Here is a 22297-nt window from a genome sequence, read left to right on the forward strand (position 1 = left end):
GCATTCACGGGTGGGGTGTGAGCCGCTAGAAGCGCCATGTTTTGGCTCATCTGTCACTTCCAGCGGCTTGTCTGGGAAGTGCTTTAAACTCCAAAAAGAGCAGAAGAAAGTGAAACTCCCAAATACACATTGCAGCGCCCTCGGTGAGGGGCGAGAGGCAGATAGTCTTAAGCGTGTTTTCAGCCTAACCGAGCCTTATTTTTCATGTGAAGGTCTGTTTGTCACCGGTGTCTAGCTACAGACCTGCTTGTTTCGCCCAGACGGGTGCACGGTTGCCGTGTGAATTTGTCCAAGGCGTGCAGTGTGCCACTTAAGCTCGTGAGTCATACATAGCTCTCGTGCTTGAGGGAATGTACTCAGCCCGGCTGATGTGCCCAGTACAGACGAGCCATCTTGTGGAAGAAGGATGTTCTGTACTGGGGCTCACCACTGGTGTTCTGTGGTGGTGCATGCGATGTGCACTACACGCGTGTGCTCAAAGCTGTGGGTTCACACATTACAGGATCCATGTCTGCAAAAACAGACTGAAATAATACATATTCAAAAGCATTTGCCAAAATGTCCTATGCACGAATTGCCGTAAAAAAAAAACTTCTGTCCTATTTTCAGTTCACCATTCCAGTCGCTGATGCTAAGAAGATGCTCTGCACAGGCCTGAATTCAGCCACACCCACGGCCCGTGCATTGTAGGCTGGGTTAATGCACAAACGCTTCTCCGGTGCTGTATATGGATCTGGGGTGCACGCACTTGATAGGAAGGATCGGTGCATTTAGACCGGTCCGCAGGGGTATTCTATAGCTGTGAGTATGTGCTCATGTGTAGTTGTTTGCCGGCCCTCCTTGTGTACATAACATGCAACATCCCAACACTACAAGTCTTAAAACAACTACACGTTTCATGTGTTGGTATTTTACAAAGATGTCACCAGTGAAGCAGTGCCGGTAACGCGCCCCCAGAATAACACCTCTGCGCGCCAGTTGTTTTAAATGAGGCGTGCGCTGGGGGGGATGGTGGGGAGCTTATGCGCTCGAAGCAATATACGCCTATTGTGTAATTAAAACACACTTTGTAATAATGTTCGGTTCGTTATGTGCCGGCGATTCCAGCAGAGGCATTTATTAAACTGCTGCTCCATCAAGTGGCCAAGTGGTGCAATAGCAAGGAAAATCAGTGACACTCGGTTTAAACCGAGTCAGCTGATTTTCACCCGGTAGGAGAGAGTCGGTTTTAACCGAATTCCGGACAGCCTATACATAGGTCACGGCGGTCTGCGCAACTTAACTCCTTTCATAACCCTACAAATTAGAGGTTCCCATTCTATGGAGCAACCTCCTACTAAATCATGACCTGCAGCAATTGCAGACCTATAACAATTAATAGTTCTGTAACTCAAGCATTTCTGAAACAGAGAAGATAACAAATTTGACAACTCTATGGCAGATGCCTCCACAGGATCCAGAATCCTTTCCATGCACCAACAAACCCATTTCTTCCATGCTCCAACATACCTCTTCCTAGTTCCTGGTGCCCAAGACTCCCGGAGCAATTCCTGAGCTGGCTCTGAAAGTCCTCTAAACTGCACTCCTCTCCTGAAATATTCCAAACAAGAAGGCTCAATGCCCCTTCTAAAACCAAAGGATGAGAACCCCCTTCTGCTCCTAGACGCATGTCCTCTGACTCCGGAATTAAGAATGGCTCCTCTATCGCCATTTCCAACAGGCCTGGAAACCAAGCCTGTCCTGCCCAAAAAGGCGTCACAAGAACCAGCTGACAACTCTGTCTCCTCACCATCAATAACACCCTCGGTATCATCGCAAATGGTGGAAAAGCATATCCCCGAACTTCCGTCCAATCCTGCTGAAACGCACCCACCTCTTCCGCCAATGGATTCGGTCTCCAACTGTAATATCGTTCTAACTGGAACGTCTACCTCGCCGCAAACCAATCCACCTCCAGTGGACCCCAAACTTGAAATATCCTCTGAACATTTTGAATTTATTTATTTATTTACAGAATTTTATGTGGCGTGAACTTGACCTGAATCGGGTATCAGAGCGCTTTACATACCACCAGTTGCATTACATGAGGACACATTCATTTTTATTAGGCACAGGGAGATTAAGTGACTTGCCCAAAATCACAGGATGTTCAGCGTCATTGCTGAGACTCAAACCCACTTCCTCAGGTTCGAGGTCAGCCGCCCTAGCCGTGAGGCCAACTCCTCTCCCCATTCAGTTTCCAATTGCTGAAGTCCCTGAAATACCTCAAAGTCCAGTCTGTCATAACATTGTCCTGTCCTGGAAAGTATTCTGCTTGCAACCCTATCTTCTGCTCTAGACAAAAAGACCAAATCTTCTTCGCTGAGTCAGATTCCTCGACCTGTTTCCACCCAATCTGTTTGTGTAATGAACCGCCGAAACATTGTCCATTTTCAATACAACATTCCAAAACTCTTCAAAGCATAAAGCCCTGCTCTCCTCTCTAAACCATTTATGTGTTCCGATTTCTCTTCCAAGGACCATTTTCCACCTGTCTCTTGATCCTGCAAACATGCACCCTATCCAAACATGCTTGTGTCTGTCTCTGATACAAAATCCGGAAAAATTCCAGAAATTGGCCTGCCATTCCAGGCCTAAAGGTTCTCCAACCACCAAACCAGCTCCTTCCGTGCTTCTTCTGAAAGAAAAACTTGATTTCCATGCCAAAAACATTTCCTCAACGCCTCTGCTTTCACTCTTTGCAAAGCCCTGTAATAAAGCGGCCCAGGAAAAACCACTTGAATCGAACTTGAAAACAAGCCATCACCTTTGCTAAACCCCTTAGAGTTACTCTTTCTTTCATCAACAGCCCTCTCATTTCTGACCTTATCTTGACCACTTTCTTTTCTGGTAAACTTAAAGTCTTCTCTACTGTGTTCAGCACAAAACCCAAAACACTCTAATCTTCGACTGGGTTTCAAAACCGACTTCTCTTTGTTGATCAAGAAACCCAACTCTCCCAAAAGATCCACTGTCAAACTTAACGGTTTCTCCAACTCCTCTTGACTCTGAGACGTTATCAAAAAATTGTCTAACTACATTGTCATACGTATTCCTCTCTTCCTGAGAAACTTGGCCACTGGTCTCTACACCTTTGTAAAGCACCTTTTTCCAATACCTTCTCTATTGCTCCCTTCTGAAACATCTCCAAAACCTCTTTTCCTATTACCTCTTGCAATTCTTGTTGAAAAACCAACTGACTTGGGGGCATATTATCAAGCACGGCGTTAAAATTATCGCCGCTTTAGCGGCAGAAAACTGCCGCTAAATCGGCGATAATGGGCTTGATAATATGCCGCAGAGAATTCAAATAGAAGCCCATGTTGACACCAGAACATGGGCTTCTATGGGAATTCTTAAGGGCATATTATCAAGCCCATTATCGCCGCTTTAGCGGTAGTTTTCTGCCGCTAAAGCGGCGATAATTTTAACGCCGTTTCTTGATAATATGCCCCTAAATTCCTTCAACTGCTTTGGCTCCTCCATGAACTCTATAACATAACCTTTTACTGTTTGAATAACCCATCTGTACTTGGTTAAATTCTCTCAGTTCCTCACAAACCACTTCAGCCTTCCCCCTACCCCGCTTGGGATAGAACCAAAAAACAGTCCTCGTACTCACCTTGTGTGTGCTGAGCTCTTCCCCTTGCGTTGGGCATCCTGCCTGCCCTTCCTCTTTGTGGGTAAAACCCAGTTACTGACTGAAATCCCCTGAATGCAGCTCATCGCTGTGAATGGGAATGTGCCCTCGAGTATGATTGGCCAGGGAAACGGGCTCTCACCCCGGCCAGGTCAAAAACATCTCTTCTAAAAACTCTCCTCAAGTATGACTGAGCCTTTGTCTAGACTGGTGAAAGTAGAAACATACTTTCCTACACCTTTTACCAGTCCTTCCCCGAACAAATACCCCTTAGGGTCCTCTGCTCCTTTTTCGCAAAGTCCCCCAGCTTTAGACTTAACCTCATTAGGATAGCTTTGCTTCTTTCCACAGATAAAGATGCATTTGTGTTTCCTAAGAAGCAAATCGCCCTCTGCGAACATCCTCTCAGTAAATCATTATCCACCTGAACACCTTTAATTTTGGCCTTCTCTGCCATGTCCATAATTCTGGCCAATGGACCCAGCACATCCAGCAAACGATCTTGGCACTGTTTTAGTGCCCTCTCAAAACCTTTTCTGGGGTCACGCCCCATCTCAAACAAAAAACTAATTAGATCTGCATCACACGTGCTTAACCATCCACTACTGGACGTGAGCACTCCGCCCTCATGACTGCTCTGGCCTCCTTATCCAATGGCCTTATCCATAGTTTCAAAAAGTAAGCCACATGAGGCATTGGCCATCAATCTGAGCTCCTAGGGTGCCTCATCATTTCAGGACTGTACATGTCCTCCCCTTGTGGATTATTTATGATCCCTTTTTCCTTCCTCTCCTTTTCAACTTTATCTGTGTCTATATCCCAACCATAGTTGTAATAATAATCCAAAACGAATTCATCTGCCTCATTCTCAAATTCTTGTTCTGAAATTTCTTCTGGATTTTTTTCACCAACTTTTTGTGCTGCTAAGGGCACCTTCTTTTGTGCCGCGATGGACACCTTTCTCATTTGTGGCGCTAGGCTCACCTACATTTTTTGCCAAAAATCTGACTCCCACTTCAATATTCTTAGCCTTTCTTGGTCTCTTCCCATGACCCTCTTCTTCTTCCATAGACCTATACTCCTCCTCAGAACCTTCTACTGCTCTTCTTTTCCTTCTCATAACGCTTTGTAAAACCTCCTTCATAGAGCTCCTCATCTCTTCTTGCACTATCTTCCTCAGATTGGCATCGCCCAAACCTGAGCACTGTGTACCCTCATTTACCTCCATATTATCTTCTTCAATTTACCAATCACAAAACACCTTATTATATATAATTATTTTTTAAACATAAACTATTAACTAAATTCTCTTTGACTCTTTTTTTAAATTCCAAATACCTATACCTAATAAACTAAACTAACTCCTTCCTATTCTTATGGTTAAATTAAATCAAATTCCTTTGCTTCAACCAAAAAAATCCTTCTTTATTTTACTTTTTCTGTCAAATAACCTCTTTTTCACAATGGCGTCATCTACCGCAACACTGTTTGACAGAAAAAACAGCTGATGACAGTTGGCGAGTAAACGATCGAGCGCACTGCACTTTAACGGCCTGGCGCACCTTCAGGCCTTCAGAGTACTGTATGTTCGCTTCCCAAACAAAAATGGCCCCCGTACATCGTCACACACGCATGTGGGACGACGTAAGACTCTCTACAGGCACCTACAGGGTAAGAACTGTACCTAGAATGCCCGTGGGAAGCAAAAACTCTAATTGTATAACAACTACTAAACAGAATTTCATAAATAAAATACTATTTTTAAAGCATCATTAAATCTAAAATACAAAGTTATATCAATGCTATGATTACTTACCTGTAATCCCCATTACTCTTAGTCCTACTCGTCCTCGACCCAGTCATCACTAATTAGGTATTCCACATGACAGGAAACAAAACAGGAAACGCTTTTAGGCTCCACCCACCCTCCCGTCAGGGGCTATAAGAACCTAGCCAACCAAAAGCACATCCTGACATACCAAGCAACAAAGGCCTGACCAGGGAGGGCAGGCGGAAGTATGACTGGGTCGAGGACGAGTAGGACTAAGAGTAATGGGGATTACCGGTAAGTAATCATAGCATTACCTCTAGGTCCCTCGTCCTCGACCCAGTCATCACTAATGAGGCATACCAAAGCACCCCCAGAAGCAGGCCTTTGGCAAACCACACAGAGAACAGAGACCGAACACAAAGAGGCGTGCAGCAAAAGAAAAACGTTATTGAAACACACAGAATCAGGGAGGTGGAACAACCCCCACAGCACGCAACACACCACGACCAAAATTGGTCCGGTCAGACCGAGCACAATTCAGTCGATAGTGCCGCACAAAAGTAGAATCAGACGCCCACGTCCCAGCCCGACAGATTTCATCAAGGGAAACCCCATCAAAAGCAGCCCAGGAAGCAGAAACACCCCTAGTGGAACGGCCCTGAACACCAGAAGGGCAAGGCAAACCAGAGCCAGGGAAATAACAGACTTGATCCAGCGACCCAGAGTAAGACGAGACGCAGCCTTACCCCGACCAGCCGAACCAAAAGTTACAAAGAGGGAGTCCGAAGAGCGGAACCCCTCAGACCGGGCAACATAAATGGACAAAGCATGCCGTACATCCAGAGAGTGAAGCAACAGCTCAGCAGGCGAGGAAGGAGAAGGACAGAAAGAAGGAAGAATCAACTCCTGAGTGCAATGAAAACGAGAACGAACCTTGGGAACAAACCCAGGATCCAAACAGGGGATCACCGCGTCATCCAAGAAATGTAAAAAGGGAGGAGAACGCAAGGCAGTGAGCTCACCCAACCGCCGAGCAGAAGTCACAGCAACCAAAAACGCCACCTTAAAAGAGAGGAACTTAAGGTCCACCGACTCCAAGGGCTCAAAAGGAGCAGACTGCAGAGCACCCAAGACCAAAGAAAGATCCCAAGGAGGAACCAGAGAGCGTGAAGAAGGAGAGGACAGAGAGAAACTCCGGAACAAACGGGAAACCAACAAACCATCCGAAGAAGGAAGAGAATCGGGATCCCGGAAAGCCCGAAGAGCAGCCCACTGCCCCCTCAGAGTAGACAAGGCATACTTCTTCCGAAACCCAACCAAGAAAAACTGCAGAATGGTAGCGATAGGACAAGAGACAGGAGAGATACCAAGCTCCGAACACCAGGAGGAGAAAGAAGCCCAATGCTTAGAGTAGGAGGACAAGGTGGAACCCCTAAGGGACCCCTGCATCGCAATGATGAGGTGATCAGGCAAACCATGGGTTCCAAATGACAACCTTTCAACCTCCAGACCGCCAAGGTGAGAGGGACCAGGAGGGAGGGGGAGGGGGACCTCAGGGGAGACGGATAGCGGGAAGAATCCAAGGAGGGCCTACCGCCAGGCGCAACAACAATGGGAACCAGGACCTCCGCGGCCAGTGAGGCAAGACCGCTACCACCCGGGCACCCACCCGCTGGACCTTCAGCAAGAAGGCAGGAATCAGGGGGAAGGGGGGGGGGGGGGGGAAGGCGTACAGCAACCAAGGGGGCCACTGAAGAGACAACGCCTCCACCCCCAAGCACCCAACTCCGGGGTCCGAGAACAAAACAGGGGGAGTTGAGCATCTGCCCTGGAGGCAAACAAGTCCAGCAGGGGAGTCCCGAACCTCCGACAGACCACCCGGAACACCCTGGGGGAGAGACACAGGGAAAGAGAAGACGGAAATCTGCGACTCAAGGCGTCCGCCACCACATTGTCCACCCCCCGGATATGCTGAGTAGAGAGGGCCAGAATATGACACTCCGCCCAACCCGCAATTGCACAGGCCACCAAATTCAATGAAGGATTGCGAGTACTTCCCTGGTGGTTGATGTAAGCCACAGTCACGGAGTTGTCCGACCTCACCAGGACATTGCACCCCAGCAGATGGGCCCGGAAGAAACGAAGAGCCCTGGTCACAGCAGACAGTTCCCTCCAATTGGACGAGCGGCGGGACTCCACCCGGAGCCAACGAGCCTGAACAGACCACTGCCCCAGCGTGGGCCCCCAACCAGACGCACTGGCATCTGTCGTCAACACCAAAGGAGGCAGTAGGTGAATCCACATCCCCTTGGAGAGATTGTCGGAATCCAGCCACCACTGGAGAGCGGACACCACCCCCAGAGACACTGGCACAGAAAGAGCATAGTCCCGAACTGGAAACGGCACCCAACTCTGAATATGCCACAGCCGAGGTCGAAGATGAACCCTGGCCCAGGGCACCGTGAAGACAGTAGCAGCCATATAACCCTGAACCTCGAGCCACTGAAGAAGGGGAGCCGCAGCCTGGGACAACAATCTCCGCAAGAGGCACTGAAGGCGCCGAATCCGTGAATCCGGCAGGAACACCTTGCCCAGGACGGAATCGAAGATGGCCCCTATGAAAGTCCGTTGAGTAGCAGGAAGGAGCTGCCACTTTGGAAAGTTCACCAGAAACCCATGTTGTTCTAGCGTAAGGATGGTCAAGGACAGGTGCTGAGACATGACCGCCGGGGAAGGGGCCTGGAGCAGCCAATCGTCCAGGTAGGGGAACACCGACACCCCCCAGAGGTGAAGAAGGGCCACCAATGGAGCAACCACCTTGGTGAACAGTTGGAGAGCGGACCGGAGACCAAACGGAAGGACACAGAACTGCCAATGATGACCCTCCAGGCAGAAACGCAGGAACATCTGATCCTCCCGAGCCACCGACACATGAAGGCAGGCGTCCTGGAGATCCAGAGTAGCAAACACCCAGCCGGCCTGACTCAGAGGAGCCACTCGCTGCAAAGATTCCATCTTGAATGGGATCTTCCTCACAAAAAGGTTCAGACTCCAGAGATTGATGTCAATCCCAAACCCTCCTGTGACTTTCGGAACCAGGAAAACAATCGAATAGGTCCCTAGACCCCACTCCAACCGGGGAACGGGGACAATCGCCTTCTTCAAAAACAGAGCCCGAACACCGTCCACCAAGGACTGACGACGGGACCGGCACAAGGGAGTTGGAGTCCGCACCACACCCGAGGGAGGAGGACGGGACCGGAACTCGATCCGATACCCCCGGTCCAGGACATCCAGCACCCACTGATCGGAGGTCGACAGACGCCAAGTTGGAACAAACAACCTCAACCTCCCACCAACCGCGGGCGCCACTCCAGCGGGACCCACGAACGGAGAGGCATAGTCAGGAACGCTGTGGCCCAGGTCCAGCATCACGGGGAGGTTTCTTCTGGAACTTCCGAGGGAAACCGCGACCAGCACCCCTAGAACCTTTAAAGGAGGACTGCTGAAACCTGGAAGGCTGGCGAAAAGTCTTGGCCTGAGAAAAGGAAAAATCCTTACGGGAAGGCTGCCTCCAGAAGGAAAAAGAATGTTTCCGCTCCTTGAACACCGTATGCAGCCTATCTTCAAGTGCGTCCCCAAAGAGACGAGGGCCAGTAAAGGGCAAACGCAAAGCCATGGACCTCTGGGCGGCATCAGTATTCCAACCCTTCAACAACAGATTCCTACGAGCAGCGATAGAAGAACCACAGGACAGCGCAGAAGCACGCACAGAATCGAAAGCAATATCCGAAAGGAATTCAGCTTGACGCCCCATTGATTCCAGCAAACCTGGACAGCAGCCACCCTCCTGCATAGTTGAAAACAAAGTATTAAAGTCAGTCAAGAGAGATTGAGCGACATAAGCACCATAGATACCAGAACGGATGGCAAGGTGAGAACCAGCATAGGATTTGCGCAAAGCAGAGTCAATCTTCTTATCCACTCCATCACGAAGAATGTTATCATCAGCCATGGATGGACGACCAACCAAACTAGCGACAATGGAGTCCACATGCACAGACTCAGGAAAAGACTCCTTCATGTCCTGCAAGTGGTAAAGCTTTGACATGAAGCGTGGCAACATAATATGATCCGGGTCCTTCCACTCATTCAAGAGGACATCCATCACAAAGGGATGAATAGGAAGCGAAGTAGCAACAGGCTTCCGAAATTGCGGCAGAACAGCATCCGAGGAAGTACTGGTCACAGCGTCATCCGGAAACCCCATGTTCTCATGTACATGAGAAAGCAAGTCCGGCAACAGTTCCCTGGATATATATTTGCCCTTCAGATCCACCGCACCCAAGGAAGCGTCACCAGAGGATTCAAAAGAGGAAATGTCAGAATAGAGGGCCACACCCCCACCAGAACGACACCCAGCAGATTTCTTGGAGGACTTCAGGTCAGACAAAGTCTTACAAATCAGACGCTTCTATCTGTCCTCAACCAACTTGGGGCGCTTCCCCGCAGGGGCAGTATCCCCACTGTCCGGAAGAGAAGAGGAAGAGGACACAGGAGACACATGTCTGCGCTTTCTATGATGCTTCCCCATGAAGAATCAGCAGTGAGCAAAGGATCAGCAAAAATAACCAGCAAGTCCAACACGGAGCAGAGTAGCAGAGAAATGACAACCCACCTCCTTTTGAAAGAAAAAGAACGGTGAAAAACCCCGCCCCCAATCACCCAGCAGATCCCGAAAGCGAGGCAAAAGAGGGCGTGGCCAGGACAGTCCACAGAAAACAAGGCAGCGCGCGGCCGCCGAAGGCAGCGCACAGAAGCAACCGGAGCCCACCCGGGCGCTGCGACTACCGCCAGAAGAAAGAAGGAGCACTCGGTCCCCAACCCGAGTGCTGCAAGGCTGAAATGAATCGAGCGCCCGGACCCAACCCCGGGCGTTCCAGAAACCGGAAAGCGAGGACATGAGCCACGGAGTGCCCGGACCCCAAGCCGGGCGCTCCAAGCCCCGCCTTCCTGAAGTACCGATCGCTCCCACGAGAGCGCACACGGGGCGCCCGGACCCCAAACCGGGCGCTCCCGAAGGACAAAAACCGGCCAAAGTACCAGCGGAGCACTCGGAGTAACCCGAGTGCTCCCAAGAACAGCAGGGAGCGCCCGGACCCCAAACCGGGCGCTCCTGAACAAAAAAAAACGCCAAAGACAATCGGAGCATTCGGAGTAACCCGAGTACTCCCAAGAACAGCAGGGAGCGCCCGGTCCTCAACCCGGGCGCTCCAACCACCTCAGGCAGCACCACAAGGAAGAGCCCGGAGCAGCCAAACAGCGAGCCATACCATCCTGCCGCACAGAGCAAGAGGCAAAGCACAGAACACGGAGGACTCACGCACGTCAGGAGCAGCAGGAACCCAGGAAGCCAGCACAGCCCAGCAGGACCAGCAACCGGGACTCTGAAGAGTCCAGGAAGCCCAGCAGCCCGACTCAAGGAAGTCCCATGAAGGTCCAGCAGCGCCCCCAAAGCCCAGCAGAGGAGGACACCACAGGACAACACCATCACGAAGCAGGTAAGTGCCCAGCACCTACCCCAACGTCCCCGTCAGGTCCACTGAAAGGAAACAAAACAGGATGTGCTTTTGGTTGGCTAGGTTCTTATAGCCCCTGACGGGAGGGTGGGTGGAGCCTAAAAGCGTTTCCTGTTTTGTTTCCTGTCATGTGGAATACCTCATTAGTGATGACTGGGTCGAAGACGAGGGACGTAAAGGTAATGAAGTGATACTTATCTGTCAAGGAGCAGCAAATAAAAGAGAAAGATGTCTGCTGTGACAGAGGTTTATGTGTTATGTGTTATTTGGACATTCTACGTTCTGGAATGTTATGTGTTGATGATGTATTACTTTGAAGTGCTGCAGGGAGCTGGCAATAAAATAATGCTAGCCTCCGGTCTTGTCATGAAATGTGCGTGGCATATGAGTTGCTTTGTGAAATGTAGGAATGGTACAGAAGAGAAGTTAGATGGTTTTGAAATAAGATTGGTTAGATGATCAGCTTCTGAATGAGAGAATTGCTCTCAGGGTGATAGAGTGTAAGGAGAAGATTGGTACTAATCAATTGAGTGAACATTCTGATGGTGCAGTGTCTAATTTCAATCAACTGGGTGAGCAATCCAGATGTATAGAGTCAAATGTCAATGAGGACCCAACTTCTTTGGAAGAACCTTGCTGTAGCAAATATATAAGCGAGATTAGACGCCCAGGTTATTTATAAGAGTACACCACTTGAACTTGTGATTCTTCAAGAATTGTAATCTTTTTTGGTAAAAGTAGTTCTCTGCATGAGTACATATGTTATTAATATTTTTTATGATTATAATCTATTGTTGCATGCCCTATTTAAATATTTAATTGCAAGAAACGGAGATGTGCTATGATGATGCTTAATGTTAAGAATGTGTTCCGTCATAGAATGTTAATATCATTCATGTGTTGGGTAGTACAGAATGCTAATGATGACAGTTGTAACCGCCTGTCATCCCACACAGTTGTGCTGGCCTCTGTATTAAGAATACTTACAATAAAGAAGATTAAACAAGTATTTATGTGTACAGAATGACATAACAGTTTACTCACTTGTGAATGCAACAGATGGACTAGTCAACATTTAGTTTCCAATCTTTAAAATCTGCAAAGAGGGAATGAAAAAAACAAAGTGGCCACCGTCTTCCTTTTCCCTTGAGATTTAGTCAAACAATACCTCCAAACGCCATGGAGTCATATATGGGCTGCTATGTGGTTGGTCCTGTGATCAGTGCTTAATTTGTTTGCTAAATACCGTGATGCCCTCAGGCAGGGCTTTAAGTGGGATAAAATAACTTGGCGTCTCTCAAAGGGGCATGGTCAATGTAATTAAGGATGTGGCTTAAAATCTGTTCTTAGCATAGTGTCCTGTCTGACAGGTATTTTGCTGCTTATATCATTGTATCCACATATATAATACAAGTAACATTGTACCTATAACAAGCCAGGACTATTGACTTTGTCAATGGTTGTTAGTTGCACGAGCAACAACTATGGCTTCGATGTGGATAATATGAAAATCCTACAGTTCTGAAAGGATGAGACTGTGAAACAAATGTAACGAGTCTTTTTGAAGTTACCTCAAAAGCAATAAAGGGTGGTACTGCTGCCGGGTTAAGATTTTTTCATCCTGAGGGCGAGGGCAAAAATGGAGAGCCAGATAGGAACCCGTCTCAACACTTGCTTATTAGCGCAGGACCGGCTGGACCCGGCCCACTTAAAGCCCTGGACTAGGGAGAACCCCACGCGTTATACGTTTTGCTTCTGTTCTGTAAGATAGTTCAAAACAGAAACTGATGTTATAGGTATTAATACCGAAGCAATTGCAGCCTGTTGAGCTAATAGAACACGTACGAGTCTACAGAATTAAATGAGAAAATGTGCAAACATTTAAGGGTTTGGTCAAAAAGACACCTTTAAATGAATACACGCTTTGTACCGGACTGTCCTTTAAACTGCACTATAAAAAGAAGAGGAAAGTCAACAGTAATTATGAGCTACGTGACATTGTTACTAACGAGCGTGTGAAGAAGCTGGTGAAACGGGTCGGAGACAGCGTTTGAGCTTTTAATGTGAAATGTGGGTTAAATATGAAGCGAAAACAACCCATAATCTGACAAACATATATAAATAAACGGCCGTCTATTGGGGGGGGGGGGGGGGAGGAGACTAAGAAAAGTTTCTCACTGAATCCAAAATGGACGGCACTCGTCGTACAGTACGAGGGGAACGGCCAGTTAATCTGCCATAGACGAATTGCTTTGCAGTTACCCAGGTCTGAAAGTCTGCCTGTGTAGAGCCGCGCGCTCTGCTTCGCCTTCTTTTTTTTTTTTTTTTGCTGCGTCACCATTCTACTGCCGCCATCTTGGGAGCCGGAAAAGTTCAAGTTCAAGAGCGGCTTTTCCACACAGAGAGAGGAGGAGGGGTGGAGCAATTAAGGAAGTTCAGATATTTTACGTTTCACCCGTCGTTCCGCACCTTCACTCTTCTGTAATCTCGCCAGCCACCGTCGAAATTCGATTTTAGTAAACTAGTTCAATTGAGTATGAGCGCGCGCTCGCTTTTAAGAACTACTTTAAAAATAAACCCCCTTTTGTTATACTCAGTTCCATAGTGTTTCCTTCCCCTTCTGTGCGCGCTCAAGACCGGACCGGCGGTAACTTTTTTCAACTATCAAATTACGGCTTTAAAAGTAAAATAAGTGAGGAAGGAGCAACGCCACCGCATTTCGGAAGAGAAACCCAGTTAATCCCCGAAATGGAAATTAGCATCAAATGTTAGGTTTGTTGAATGTATAAGCCGTTTTATATGTTGACGCGAAGGCGAGTGTTAGCCCTTACATCCGTTCGGGGTCCATTTTTAAATTGAAACAAAAAGCCGGCTGTAGAATACGAAAACGTTTCAACCTTGACCGTTACCCCCTTCATGTGTATGAATGCGAGATTTAAGAGTTACTTCGCAGGAAGCTTTGATTTATGACAGGCAAACCTGAAACCTTTTATTTTTCTTGAGCGGACTAAGCCTACATGCTAAATGAAATGCGCTTGAAACCCACCGTCCGTTGGCAGTCGAGGCTTTTTGCCAGTGCCGGCTATAGAAGATAACTGTAAAGCTCGGACCAAGCTTTCCCTAAACTCGGGGTACAACATGGCGAACGTGGAAACCTGCTACTATAAGGAACAACGTGACTCCCAAGGCTTCAACAGGGCAGTGTTCTGAGAAGTTGCTACATGCTGCCCTGGCCTAGATTTATGTAATGTCCCCTTGAAGTGTCGGGCAGGAATTTTACATTTTGTGTAGATTCTCCTGGTCTCATTAAACCTCCAAGTGAAAGAATCCATTTGGGTGGGTGTCGGGCAAGGGTGGTTAAACGTGTTCATTTATATGTGATGGCTCGATTATAGCGTTTGATGCCAATTGTGAGAGCATCATAAATATACACACTTCCCGCAGGCATGCTTTTATATTCGCATGGATGTTCATTCACATAGAATCGATTAAAAAAAATAAATAAATCGGAGAAGCCAGAAACGATGGGTTCCCTCACTGTGCCAATTAACACCAGTGCAATGTTTGCATAATCGTCGGAGAATGCCCTCTCTCTTTTCCGAAATACAGCTACAATGTGAAAGTTTTAATCCCACATTATCATCTGATATATTTTCAAAACGGCTAAACACAGCTATTGTTTTATTTTTTTAGATGTACATTGTAGCGTACGAAAACATATCTATTCCAGGGAACTTTTGGAGAGTTTCAATCTAAAGGTATGTCTATCTTTTGAAGTAGTTCAAACGTTTGAGCTATTCCAATGATCTGTGACCCATGAGAAGCTGATATTTTAACGTCGCATGTAGCGGGATTGATGATGTACTATTTCGGTTTAATATAGTGTCACCGTTGCATTGGGTTAATTTAAAATGTAAAGTGAACGCATCTAAGTGGGTATCAAATGATTCCATGGTCGGATTGGCGAATAGGGCAACCTGGCAGTGCCCGAAAAGCTGATCTGAAAGATTAGTCGGTGTGTGGGCCCGTTTTTTATGTTGGTTGTTTGTGGGCGCGTTTTATGGTTTAATGGGCTGGTCTTTACTTTTGATTTTCCTGATGTAACCACAAGCTTTGCCTGCAGCAAGCACAAATGCAAGCAGTCTCCCGTATTTTGCAAAACACTTAGACATGGTGCCATTACAAGTTCAAAACTGCTCTGATTTGTAAATGTGGGACACTTTTCTTTAACTATCTTCTGGGGAAACGACTTTCATTTTGGTGCCCGGGCTTATTGTCTCTCAGTACGACCCTGAATGATTATCATTCAAATATAGAGTGCAGTGTCCGCAGCCAGGTATCGGATACGTTTCAGCCTACAAAATGCTTCAAAAATGGGCACGCTTTGGATCACAACTTGCGGGGCTTGGGCATTACGTTTAGCGAAGAAGCAGCAAAGAACATGGACCTGTTACTAAAGGGGGGAGGGCATCTTTTCTTGTCCAGGCAATGTCTGTGCAACACTAACACATAAAACCCTGAATCACAGCACTTCCCACCGTTAACTGGAGGTCACTGAGGGACTTGAGGTGCGAGCTTCTGCAGCAAATACAACTAACATTGGAATTGAGGTACTTGTGGCATTTATTGACAAACGTGTTAGGCACCCTTTATCGAACAGTCTGAAAAACGGGTGCCCGTCTTTTGATCTTATGGTATCACCAGGACCCATGTGGCGAAAGTCAATGTAATGCTGTTTTATTCATATATATATATATATATATATATATATATATATATTTTACATAAATCGAGGTATGGCTACCTATGAAGCTGATTGTTTACTTCATGTTATGATCTGGATAAAAACATATACGCGGATGGTATTATGGCTAGTAACATTTCTTGCTGGAGTACTGTTGTAACGTTCCATAAAATTATTTCTTGTAATCCTCTTTAGTGTAGTTGGTTAAATTGAACAATTCTTAAAGTATCGAGTGATCAGAATTCATCAACACTATTTATTTATTGAAATGGTTTGTGTAGCACGAGCAGGACCCTAGTGCACCTGATCGATTTATACAATGGAGCACAAGCAATACAGAAACCTAACCTGAGTAATTAAAATAATGTTCAAAGATTGGTTTCCAAATCTTCTTGGTTGCTTTAGAGATAAATGAAAAAACCCACAAATGTACCATTTTTGGCGCTTGAGGATGAGGTTGTTGTATATCAAAAAGATATGCCATTTCAACGAGAAAATAACAGTAAGAGCAACACTCAAGTATATCGATGGACTATGTTATACCTTATGTAGCGACGTTTTAATTAAAAAAAAATGTAAACTTTTTTTATTCTATAAAATATAACATCTTTTTATATTTTTATGGCTTCTGTAATTCTTTGTTGTTTGTCATCCAGAACGCAGCTAACTAGGTAAACATTCAATATATTTCGTTTAATTGACTGCATTTGTAATTCACGGTATATTTATATACAGATTTTATTATGTGTCTTTTCTTTGTGATAGCATACAAATAGCTATTCCTGTAGCCTATTGTCGTACCATCTGCAGAAAATTTAATAGAAACGCTATTTTATTTGTGTATTTCTTCACATTGTGAATGAATCATTTTTGTTGTCTTTTTCTTTACAGTGTTGTACACATTTAAATTTGCATGCCATGTAAATTAAAAATCCCCAGACGAACATTGTTGCAGTTCTATGTTCAGCACTAATCTGTGCTCCCGTTAGAAGTTTTTCTTGACCAGTTGCAAAACGGTTTGTATTCACACTTTATGTATCTTTGTCCTTTTACCCCCCGACCCCAGGTGACACATCTACGCAGTCTATAAACCAATGGGGCCTTATTCATACAAAGCATCACCAAAGTCTACTTTCCAGACACTTTTCTATATTGGGTTCTTGTGGGACAGGAGCGTATATTTTCACACTGTGCATTTTGTTTAGTAGCCGCGTGTCCAAAAATATTTTCCATTTTAAATTTATAATACACCTGTAATGCCATAATATTTGTATCACGATTTGTAAATGGTTAACTATGAACTTTCATGTTATAAAACAAACACAAAACTCCTGTATTGTGCATTATTTCTACTCGGTTTGTTTTTAACTTAATTCACATAACACAGCTAAATATATAAAATAGAAAATGCTTCCAGTATTTGAAAGCAGTTCATTTGAAAAACAGCAGACGATTCTTCTAAAGAAAACTGCTTTCAGAAATTTTCTATGAGGATTCTGATTTCGTATTTGGAGAGCATTGAGCCGAGCCAAGGCAAGCTTAAAATACCGCACTGCTTACAATTATCGGAGACTCTTAAGGAATTCCTAACTGTATACGGAACGAGTTTACTGAAGACGAATAATATGTATTTTACATCTTTGAGCATTCCTAAAACATGGAGTATGCATTGGAAGGGAAGTTTTCCGACTGTGGAAACGCAGGCATGCAGGTAACGAGAGTCTCAAGAAATACAGAACACGGATTGTTATGTTTAAAAGGGTGCGTGCTTCGTTTCCTGATGTCATAAAACGCACACGAGTTAGTCATTGTATTATAAGCTATTTATTTCGAATACGTAGGTGTATGCCGACTATATTTTTATGTTTGATTATGTAATTTACACAGTGTATGTGTATATTCACGATATATGTGGGTGGCTATTGTTTTACAGTGTTTTCACAATCATTAACACAGAAAAGTGACGTATTTCCCTGGAATAACAGATTTTAAACCATGATAGAATACAATATTTAGAGCCATGTAATATAACCAATAACGTTTTTGAGTTTACAAGAGTAATATTATTGAATGAGTTGCTGTCCTATATTTTTATATTTATTTGTATGAGCGTCGATATACTTCACAATCCCCACTGAAAATCATCTTGGATATTTTAAACGGCCATTTTGAAGACATTTTAAAGTGTGTGTGTGTGTGTGTGTGTGTGTGTGTGTATATATATATATATATATATATATATATAGTATGTTAGATCCACTTAGCGACAAAACACTTAAAAATTGAGCCCTGACTATTAGAATAACTTTTTGAAAAAAAGTGACGTTTTATGGAACGAAATAAATCGGCGATAGTATTCGTGTTTTGCATGCTCTGTGTGTTGTATGTGTTCGTAATGACCTTAACAATTGTGGTTTGTTTAACGGGAGATCTTTTAGCATGCATACGTGAACACATCGATACATATTGGTCACCAGAACATGTCTACTTGTGGTTCAGTTACATTGTTTGTACCCATCGTACTAATCACATTTCACGAGTCCATTTTATCGCAGCAAGTCTTTGCAGCTCATGTTGCAATGCAGTCGTGTTGATGCATTATTCATTCATTTGCTCAAATGATAGCTACTTTATGGTACAGCAAATGTTGGAGCCGGTTCTAAAACGTTGCAGTACAATGATGACCATGATCTTTATCATTGTTATTATGACAGACACTTTCTTTTTACATCTTCGGAATGGGTATGGTAGCAGAAAAATTGTAGACGTTTCCATTTCGGCTTTTTTTTTCTTTTTGCCACTTGAGGGTGCTATTGACACGACAGTGTGCCTTTCTTTTAAGTTCAGTATTGCATAGCTATTTTGCTGTTCGATTTCAACCCGGTTTTATCGACTTTTTCTCTGTCTAATCTCTAAAATATTGTCTCAGCGCCCAGACATCGTTCTTTTAAAAAAGATGGGGTTTGTTGTTCAATTCTTAACAAACGGGATGAAGAGAAACACCGGTCCGGCGTTAATCGGTCAAGAAAAAAACAAGGCGATTTTCTCCTACCATTGGGGACCCATTTCCTCTCCTGTTTCTGGCAAGTTATTTAGATTTTATTCGATCAAATTCGCTCGGTGTTTTTAGTTCGGTTGAACAACTACCCTCCCTGTCTACAAAAGAATGTGATCGTTTTTTAGATTAATATTTCTTTAATACTGTCAATTACAAGAACATCTCGTGCTACAAAAAATGAAAGGCCCTTAGGAAGCTCAGATATGCCCAGAGCAAAAACATAGTGCGCAGCATTATGCTTGTGCCAAAGTTTTTCTTTCCGCTAATTGGATTAACATTAGACTGTAAACAAAATGTAAATCCTCGTGAAAATGTTTACACATACTCCACGAGACAGGCACTGACTTATGTATACATTCTGTTCTCTGTCGGTTTCAGTGCAGCCATAAAGTGGAGTGATAAGCGAATTCTCAGTATTGAACTATACAGTATGCTGAAAAAATAAAAATAGTATAACCAAGGAAAGTTAAACGAACCCGTCTTTTGCTCCTTTTAGTCCGAGGCCCCCCAAACTATAAACCCTTTCATGGTTACCGCCAGCCAGTCTTCCTTTATCCTAACGTTCATCGTCCAGCGTATTTGCATACAAATTACGCACGTACTGTATAGAAAAAAAGATCACTTTTTACCAATCAAAAAGTGTACATGAAATGAATGACTCGCCAAGTATCTTGGTATGGAGAGGTTAAGTAAGGTTTATAATGAAATGGGACATCAGAAAGGCATTCTCATGAATGAGAACTGAACTGGGGAAAGGAAAGGGACAATTTATTTACTCAATAGTGCTTTGTCAATCAAATGAAACAAAGCCAAACTACCTCTTTCGTTAAATCGTTAGAAATTCCAAGAAGCACCACATTAGGCCTTTTTATGTACTTACTAGTCCCACTTAGTATTGTTTTCTAATGGCTTCAGTTTGTCAAGTGGGTTGATATGCATCGATTCACAATATTCCATATATGGATTCAGAATGGTCATCACCAACCAAATTTGTGGAATTTTTCTCTTTGAAACTAACCGGGCGGTCACTTTAAAATCCGTCATATGTCATGTTATAGTCCCAGAGCTGTGTTATAATCAAAAAGAGAGAGAAGAACTAGAGAGGCTAGTCTGTTTCCCCAGTTTGTGTGTTGGTAATCAATGAGAACTAGCTCTGGTTTAAATTGTTTGTATGTCTGCGGGTGGAAAAAAAACCATTAGGTTTTTTATGAAGGCACTCACCCACCAACCTAGTTGGTGGCATGCTTCATCTTTGGGCCCCACCCGAGGTACCTCGTGTACCTCAGGTGTGCTTCGACGCCAGATTACTGCGGAGCGGGTTTTTTGGTTCGTGAGGGTGCTGGGAGTGTGCTCTGAGTGAGGTTTAAAATACTGTCCTGGGTGTCCCAAAGACTGTTTTAATGGTGTGCCCCAGGCAGTCGATTAAAAACAAAGGCTGTGGGACGTGCACGGTAGACTTATGGCCTCCGACGTCCTGTGCGGTCAACTAGTTTCAGCCAGGCCTTTTCTTCTACTGGCTTTCGTCAGGACCTTATATGTGTGGGGTGTTACAGGGGTAGTTATGAGTTTGTCAGTGCCCTGTGTGTAAAGAACACGCTACGGTGCTTATATGTGCAAGAGGTGTTTCCTCTCGGATTGTACCTGTAGGGAGTAAAAAAAGGGGGAGGGACAGACATAAGATTTAAGTAAAGGCTCCTAGTAGTGGGCTAAAAGCTTTTAGTGAGACGGCGCTAGGTGCCTAGAGGTGACCACGGACAAGGCGGTAGTGTTGGTGGCGGGTAGTGAAAAAGTGGCCGGTCTCACAATATGTGTTATTGTGTGTGAAATTAGGCCTATATACTGTAACCAATGTTGGTAAAAACAGTAAAGTGGAGTTGCTTACACCTGATTGTAGCGAACAACTCAGCATGGAGCTCAGCCGGGGGCCAGGACCATGTGCACTCTAAAATGGGGGAAGAAAAGGAAAACCGCTGTTGGGGGAGGGGGGTAGGATGCACCCAACAAGGTAACGGTAAAAGGATGCACACACAGACACGGCCGAGGGCAGCATGAAAGGTAGCTGTACCGTTAGCTTGGTCGAGTAAAGGTACTTACTGCGCGATGTCGCTGGACCATCAATGAACCTGTTGTCCGGGCAGAGGCTCCGTGAGAAATGAGCTTCAATGTAGAAAGCGCTTAAATACCTGTGGAAAGCGCCAGGTGTTCCTTGCTAGCTGTGTCAGGTGTTCTGGCCTGGGCACGAGTGATGTGGCATATTCTGCTTCCTGTTGTCTCGGAGGTGCCTGTAGTAGAGGAAATGGAAGAAAGACTTGCATGCAGGTGTATGTAGCGCTCGCTCTATTAATTTCCATGGTGCAATTGGATGTCTAAGTTGCTAACATGCGTGTGCAAATGTGCAGTTATTTAGGGGAGTGCTAACCCAATCGCGCTCCATCTGTGCACTGTAATGGGAGGGCACCCTCTCTATTTAAATGGAAGTGGCAACCAGGCGGGGCTAAGTAGGTAATGTACGTTAATGTGCAGAGATGTTATTGCATATTGGTCCTGCAAAAAATAATAATAAGGGTGATGAACCGGTTCAGTGACTAAATATCGAGGGACATAATATAGAATGCCCAAAATATCGACGCCAAAATATAGAAGGACAGAATATCGACTCCCTATCTACAAACAGGTAAGTACTAAAATATAGAATGTTAAAATATAGTTAGCTAAAATATCGAATTTTTTAAGTGTATTAAAAATAATATAAAAGTAATTAAATATTAAAAACAATTAAATAAAACCTACATAATATATTATAAAAAAGCTTAAAATGTAAACATAATAAAAGTAATGTAATAAAAGTAGAGCTTTTGTTGGATAGTGAGAGCGTAAAAATTACTATTCCCATTCCAGTGAGTGCAACAGTAGGGAAAGCGTTGGATAGCGTAGGGGTAAAAATTACTATTCCCACTCCAGAGAGTGCATCAGTAGGGAAAGCGTTGGATAGCGTAGGGGTAAAAATTACTATTCCCACTCCAGTGAGTGCAACAGTAGGGAAAACGTTGGATAGCGTAGGGGTAAAAATTGCTATTCCCACTCCAAAGAGTGCAACAGTAGGGAAAGCATTGGATAGCGGGAGAGTTAAAATTACTATTCCCACTCCAGAGAGTGCAACAGTAGGGAAATCGTTGGATAGCGGGAAGGAAAAAATTACTATTCTCACTCCAGTGACTCCAACAGTAGGGAAAGAATTGGATAGCGTAGGGGTAAAAATTACTATTCCCACTCCAGAGAGTGCAACAGTACAGAAAGCATTGGATAGCAGGAAGAGAAAAATTACTATTCCCACTCCAATGAGTGCAACAGTAGGGAAAGTGTTGGATAGCGTAGGGGTAAAAATTACTATTCCCACTCCAGTGAGTGCAACAGTAGGGAAAACGTTGGATAGCGTAGGGGTAAAAATTACTATTCCCACTCCAAA

General features: G+C 44.8%; 1 long non-coding RNA gene across 1 annotated transcript in view; it reads left to right on the plus strand.

The window, feature by feature from the left end:
* Positions 1 to 13533: 13533 nt before the first annotated feature.
* Positions 13534 to 22297, plus strand: part of LOC146854967 (uncharacterized) — a 30881-nt gene continuing 22117 nt past the window's right edge. The window contains exons 1-3 of the long non-coding RNA XR_014981259.1: positions 13534 to 13801; positions 14723 to 14787; positions 16665 to 16789. This is a non-coding gene — a long non-coding RNA (uncharacterized LOC146854967). The remainder of the gene's footprint in view (positions 13802 to 14722; positions 14788 to 16664; positions 16790 to 22297) is intronic.

Source organism: Triturus cristatus, chromosome 4_1 (genome assembly GCF_964204655.1).
Source record: "Triturus cristatus chromosome 4_1, aTriCri1.1, whole genome shotgun sequence".
In the NCBI taxonomy this organism is placed as follows: Eukaryota; Metazoa; Chordata; class Amphibia; order Caudata; family Salamandridae; genus Triturus; species Triturus cristatus.